Source organism: Populus alba, chromosome 3 (genome assembly GCF_005239225.2).
Source record: "Populus alba chromosome 3, ASM523922v2, whole genome shotgun sequence".
NCBI classification, from domain to species: domain Eukaryota; kingdom Viridiplantae; phylum Streptophyta; class Magnoliopsida; order Malpighiales; family Salicaceae; genus Populus; species Populus alba.
The window spans coordinates 4263657-4270087 of NC_133286.1; the positions used below are offsets into that span (position 1 = coordinate 4263657).

Genomic DNA, 6431 nt, shown 5'->3' on the forward strand with positions numbered 1-6431 from the left:
TAATTAATGAAAGTCATGTATGTATCTATTTTTGCAAATTGGATGCATACTTATTGAATATTAAGTCAAGCAAAAAATCTATAAAAAAGAATATAAAAGTGAGCCAAACAACAATATTAAAAACGAATAAGAGGTAGAATATCCATTAACTAATACCAAAGGACACAAAATCACAAAAATTCATGAAACTACATAAGGCTCTCTATAAGGGGGTTTGTTCAATACCAAGAAATTAAACATTTAAAAAAAAAAACTAAATGAATTGTTTAAAAAGTTAAAAGAAAATAAATGCACTTTTGTCCACAGCAACAACAACTATAATAAAATGCTGGGCTGTAGAATAGAGATGATTAGAGTAAGCGTTTAACATTGAGAGAAAGAAGCCTACAAAGCACCCATTAAGGAAATTAAAGAGAAAATTAAGGGAAAGAAATGTAGATTAATTGATACAGAGGCTCGCCTTGTTCCAGACCAGCGCGAGACTGTAGAGAAGAATCCAGACGAACCAAGAGCAAAAAATGCTGTAGAGATAATCATGATAGAGACAAATTCATCCACGAATAATAGACACTAGTTATATAAATTTTACTCAAATTTCTTTCAATATTTCCTCAATTTGTTCCACTAACTTGACGTAAAATGTGATTAAAGAATCAATTAATTATTTAAAAAACTTGAGGGATTAATTTGTTTGTTTCACAAAAAACAGACACTAGTTATATAAATTTCACTCAAATTTTTATCATCATATGCGTGAATGAAATTAGAAGAATTAATAAGTTTGCGGACTTAATTAAACTTTGATTTAATTAATTAAATAAATTCTGGGATTTAATTGAAATTAATCCAAGGGTAAAATTAAAAATTTATTTGATTAAGGGGCCCAATTGATATTTTTTTTATGAGAGGGATATTTTTTTTAAAAAAAACCAGACTGCTTCATAGTTTCTGCAGTCTTCACAAGATGAGTGCTATCCATTTTCAAGTAATGCAGCAAAGCATGTATGATAAGTAGTGGATATAAACTTTGAATGTACAGTAAGTATATTCAACGAATGCAATAAAAAAATATTATTCAACGAAAATGAAGTGAATGAAAATTAGTGCACAAATCAAGTGTTCAGCGGTTCAAATATGAGCCATAGTGAGTTGGAGACTTGGATTATCGACGTTTAGTTTCCACTATCCTTGAGTTATTATTAAATTCTCCTCCACTGCATACAAAGTAACATAAAAATTTAATCCCTACTTACCTGTACACGTGTACCCTCTACGATGATTGATGGGATATGAGAAATCTTGGGCCACTCGGAGCCATTCTCCTTTCTACAATTTTCTGATAAAAGTGGGCATTCTGAAATCCCCAATTCCTTTAATTTGGAGAGGCGTTGAATGGCTGTTGAGCTTGGCATATACTTGAGATTCTTGCAATCCCAAATCCAGAGAGATCGAAGAGAAGAAAGGTTGGCCAGCCATTCTGGCAATGCTTCCTCAAATTCCTGTCCCTTGAAATCACATATCCACAGTGACTCAAGGGCAGTGAGGTGTTGTAGTTCGTGTGGTACACTCTTCAGTTTATCCCATCCCCGTATCCATAGTCTTTCAAGGGACCCACTCAAGTTGAGGTGTTGGATTGAGTTTAAAACTCCGGCAGGAAAAGCCTCCAGCTTCTCTGAGTAGCCACCGATGCTCAATTCCTTCAGTTGGGTGAAGCCGCCTAAGCAATCCTCCTCTGGGAAATGACTCAAACTCCGACACCCACTGATCTCTAAAAGAACAAGAGAAGGTAATTGTCGTAAAGCATGCCAATCAAAACTTTTGAGCTGATCACAACCTCTAATCACTAATCTTCGAAGCGAAGACAATTCTTGCAAATCACTGATGTGGATAAGCTCTTTGCAATACTCTATCCGCAATTCCTCTAGAGATGCGCAACATTGTAGTCCGCTTGGAAGAGCTCCCATTTTACATCTATAAATAAACAAGTTCTTCAAAGAATATTTCAATTCTCGGAAATCACCAGGAATGGAGATCAACTCAGGGCAGTTCCATATGATCAATTCCACCAGAGCTGTGGAGTGTTGTACGCTTGGAATGGATGCTAGCTTCTCACAATTAATTATCATCAAAATTCTAAGAGATGTGAAGCCATGAAATTCACCACATAAATATCTCAGTTCATCACATTTTCGAATTACAAAGTGTACAAGAGATGAAGGGTGACATATCAGAATGCTTTTCAACATGCCACACCCCTCAATGCACAAGTTTTCAAGACAAGGGAAACTTGATCACCTTCTCCACCTGGTACCATCCATTCTTCAAGACCATCCATACTGGATAGAGTGAGTTCTTTCAGTGCTGGAAACAGCACTGCTGCCCTGCCACTACTACTATAGAACTCATTGCCTATACATTTCACACTAGGCATTCCAGTTATGTGAAGAATCTTAAGGCGAGGAAGACATCCAAGTGTTGGGAGTTGTCTGCTCTTGCTGCAACCGTTCAATGTTAGGACCGTCAGATTATTGAGTTCCAATGTAGACATCCATGATGGGAAATATTCACCACAGTAGCCCTTAATTGTCAAGCTTCTTATGTCTGGGTGAGGTTGCAGGCCTTCCAGCGCATCCTCTCTGTTAACACTATTGTTACCATTATCACTCCATTCAAACACCAATTTGTTCATTCTTTTTTCACACAGTTTTGCCTTCTCAGCTTCTTCTTTGTCTCTAACTTGCTCAAGCTTGCATATCTTCAATGCTCCTCTTAGTTCATTCAAACATCCCAGCTCTTCTACCATATGATTTGGACCCACAACAAAAAAAGGCAGAGTTTGAATGCGTGTTAAGAGTCTCACCTCAGCTGGCACTAGCTTTGGATCATCAAAATGAAGATGTCGCAAGCTGACTAAATTTCTCATTTTCTTGGGAAGCTTTTCTAGTGACTTGCAATCAGTAAATCTTAATGTTTCTAAAAGGTAGAGCTTGGTGATGGATTCTGGCAATATTTTAATAGCAGTATCGGAGACATCAAGATATCTCAAATGTCTCAGCTTGCAAATTGAATCTGGTAACTCTGTGATATCAGACCGTCGCAATTTGAGAGTTCTCAACCTGTTGAATTTCCAAGACCCATTTAATACATCAACCATTGAGAAAACATTATGCAATTTTGTAGCATAACCCGCTTTTAATGCTGACTCAACATCTCCACATGAAATGAGATTGAGATGACGAATATGAGATGCGCCATCTACAGCTGAATCCGCCTCCAATGCAAGGTCATGCACAAGATCATGCATCTTGCAACTTGTTACGATCTCATACTCATTCCTTTCAACATCTTGGAAAAAGGAATTTGCAAGCAAGTCATTGAAACACTTGCTGCCTTCGTCTTCCATCCTCCCATTTGATGGCCTTGCAAAAACCTTCAGCCATCCAAAGTTGAATTAGCTCTTTCCCTTTCAATTTCAAAATCTTTAGGAAAAATGGAACAGTATGCAAAACATTTTTTCAATGTTGGCGATGACAAGTAATCGAAACTTAATCTCAATACGCGGAAAGCTTTATTTCCATCATGAGAATCCCAAATTCTACTGTTTAGAATTGACTTCCACTCCTGAGTCTCCTTTTGCCGCAACGTTCCTCCCAAAACAGTAGCAAGCAACGGAAGCCCTCCACATTTCTTTGCAATATCTTTTCCAATAACCTCCAAGTCTGAAGCTATTGTTTCTCGTCCACCCCTACTCACTTTTTGCTTGATAATGGACCAACATTGATCACCTGATAGTCTCCCTGGTTCATGCTGAATCCCAGGAGAAGTCTCCATCATGTCTGCTACTTTTCTTACTGCGGGTTGTAACAACAACAGCATTCCCATTCTTGCTGTTAATTTTTAACAGTTGCTCCTTCAAATCATCCCACTATCTTGGTCTTCATTCCACACATCATCAAGAACAAGAAAAAAATGTCTTCTTTTCCAGCTTTTTCTTAAGGTTTTCCATAATTGCATTTAGGTTGCTCAACCCACCCGTATTTTTGTCAATCATTTGCAACATTGCTCCTAAAATCTTCACTTTATTAAAATCATTAGAAACGCAAACCCATAGAGGCACATCAAAATGTTTTCTCTCCCTCACTGCTTCACAAAGCTTGTTTGCTACAGTAGTCTTTCCAAGGCCAACCATCCCCACTATAGGGACAACCGAAAGGACATGGTGTTCGGTCAAGCTAGTCAGCATATCCATAACTACAGAGACATCATCCTTCCTTCCTACAATTTCTGAGCTGTCAAGGAAGGAATCTGTCTCTCGATCTGGACCCCAACTAACTTCTTGAGCACTATCTACAGGTAGAGATGTCAATCCAAGCCCAAATCCGGATGCATCTTTCCGGATTTCATCCAGGGCTTCATTGATCTTCTTAACTTTTTGACCCATAATCAAACGGAATGCAATGGGGTTGTGGAGTGAAAAGCAGTCACGTACCTTTCCCTTCTTTTGTTCTTTGCAGAGAATCTCATACGCAAACTCGTCTAGAACATCTTCAGCATCATAAGCTACAACCTGTAGGTTCTGCAGCCAACGCTTCACAGACTCCTCTGTTACTGCCCTTCTGGCTGCGTCTTGGAGCACATCTTTGATCATGGTCAAGGACTGGTTGAACTTTCGCAGCTTGCCCTCCAATCCCCAAGCAAGTCAGATCCCTTCAGCAGCAATGGAACTCAGCCTTTTCAAAGTCTCCTCCATGGCAAACGTAAGAAGAAGCTCTGCTGCCATTTTTTATTTTTTTTTGGGGAATCAAAGAAGATATTTTGAGCACAAAAGAGAGAGAAGTATGGTGTGAAATAATAAAAGATGAAACGAAGAGTGTTTTGAAATGATGAGATACAGTTCAATTTTTAGAGCATAGTTGCATGAGGGTCCCTTCCTCCCCAATTGATTTAAAGTGGATACAGTTCAAATTTCATATCTTTACAAGGGAAGTTGTAAGAGGGATGGTTGGATCAAGCATTGTAGTCAAAGCATTGTAGTCAAAGCATCTACAAAAGGTACTCCAGCAAAAGCAAATTTAAAAACAAATCAGGCCTCATATTAAGGACGGAGCCGATAAGCAACCCCCCTGCATTCCTTCCTTCAATACACAGTTTTTCCTTTGGACAGAACCTCTGTTCTATTGAATACTCAGCACAAGCAATAATATCTGTGAAAGTATTCTTTTTCTTTAAGTACTTCCGATTCTCGTACCACTGCCTTCCCATTCCACCACCTCTACGAATATAAAACCCCAAGCTATAGAAGTCAAAACCAAGAATAATAAATAACTAAATCATAGCTAAGCTAGCTTTTTAATAGTGTAAATTTTTTTTTAAAAAAATTATAATGGAGAAAGATAAACAAAATCAGAAAGCAGGGCAGGTTGGGGGATTTGGATCTTTGCCCAACACTTTTGTGATGTTTGAAAATAAAAGTGAATATAAAAAGGTAACAAAGCCCTTTGAGGCTTAGAAGGAGATATAAATGAAAAAACTTATATATATATATATAAGGAAAAGAGGGATCTGAAAATTGAGGGTGAGTGACAGCAGGAGAGAAGAAAAGGGAAAGAAGAAAAAGAGAAAAAAGGGAAAGATAAAAGGAAGGAAAAGAGAGTTAAAGAAAATAACTATAAAGGTAAAATTTAGGTTTTGATATATATAAAATATTTTTTTTTAGCTTTAAATTTTTTGTTTTGTTGAATATTAGTGTTTTGAAGATTTTGTTTTTAGTTCATTGATAAATTAATTTGAATGTTATGAGTTGTTTGTTATGAGTAATTAATTATATAGTTGATTTTGGAAGATTTTAGGTAAAAATAATGATTTTGAGTTATGATTTGTTTAAATGATGAATTTGAGTTAAAAATCTTGATATGACAGTAGGTGATCTGTGAAAATTCTGGTTTGAGGTCGAACATGACAAACTTTTAGTTTGGTCCCTTAATTTGTAAAAATTATAGTTTAGTCCCCAAACTTTGAAAACATTACAGATTGATCCTTGGAGCATAGTCCAACATTCTGGACAGAATTAAAGATGAATTATGGGCAGAATTTCAGTATAGTTATGAATTTATGACATTTTCAATTTGGTCCTCCTATTTGGAAAAATTACAATTTGACCCTAAAATTTTGATAAAATTTCAGAATGGTCCCTGGAGCATAATTAGAGATTCTGGACAGAATTGAAGATGAATTTCCAGCATAGTTATGAATTTATGATATTTTTAGTTTGGTCCTTTAATTTGACAAAATTGCAATTTGACCCATAAAATATGATAAAATTCCATATTGGTCCCTAGCTGTAATATTAATTTGTTCATCTTGGTTTGATGAATAATTGAGTGTTATTTAGTGAATTATCATCAAGTATTATTTTTTTTTTCTTATGAATT

At 36.4% G+C, this 6431-nt stretch overlaps 1 pseudogene; it reads right to left on the reverse strand.

The window, feature by feature from the left end:
- Nucleotides 1-909: 909 nt before the first annotated feature.
- LOC118045301 (putative disease resistance protein RGA3) lies at nt 910-4851 on the reverse strand (annotated as a pseudogene).
- Nucleotides 4852-6431: the final 1580 nt, after the last annotated feature.